This window comes from Nomia melanderi, unplaced genomic scaffold (assembly GCF_051020985.1).
Source record: "Nomia melanderi isolate GNS246 unplaced genomic scaffold, iyNomMela1 scaffold0083, whole genome shotgun sequence".
Taxonomy (NCBI): domain Eukaryota; kingdom Metazoa; phylum Arthropoda; class Insecta; order Hymenoptera; family Halictidae; genus Nomia; species Nomia melanderi.
The window spans coordinates 206,210-206,899 of record NW_027475198.1 but is presented as its reverse complement, the minus strand read 5'-3'; positions in this window follow the sequence as shown (position 1 = coordinate 206,899).

Below are 690 nucleotides of genomic sequence, written 5' to 3'. Positions count from 1 at the left end.
CACCGTCTCATGGGGCCGGACACTCAGGGTCAGGGAAAAATCCAATATATATCTGGTGATATCTCGGTTGCTATTACAGATAGCGCAATAAATCAGAGTGCATTGTCTGTAGGAGGCCCTGGCGTATGAATCTGTGCAGCGGGAACGACCTCGGACCACCAGGGGCCGAGAAAACCACCGACACATGGCGCCGGACACCCAAGGTCATGTAAATACCCAGGATGTATCTGGTGATATCTCGGGTGCTATTAGAGATCGCGCAATAAACCAAAGTGAATTATCTGCTGGCGGCACTGGCGCATGCATCTGTGCAGCGGGAACGACCTCCGACCACCAGGGGCCGAGAGAACCACGGTCTCATGGGGCCGGACACTCAGGGTCAGGGAAAAATCCAAAATATATCTGGTGATATCTCGGATGCTATTACAGATAGCGCAATAAATCAAAGTGCATTGTCTGTAGGAGGCCCTGGCGCATGAATCTGGGCAGCGGGAACGACCTCGGACCACCAGGGGCCGAGAAAACCACCGACACATGGCGCCGGACACCCAAGGTCATGTAAATACCCAGGATGTATCTGATGATATTTCGGGTGCTATTAGAGATAGCGCAATTAACCAAATTGAATTATCTCCAGGAGGCCCTGGCGCATGAATCTGTGCAGCGGGAACGACCTCGGACAACCAGGGG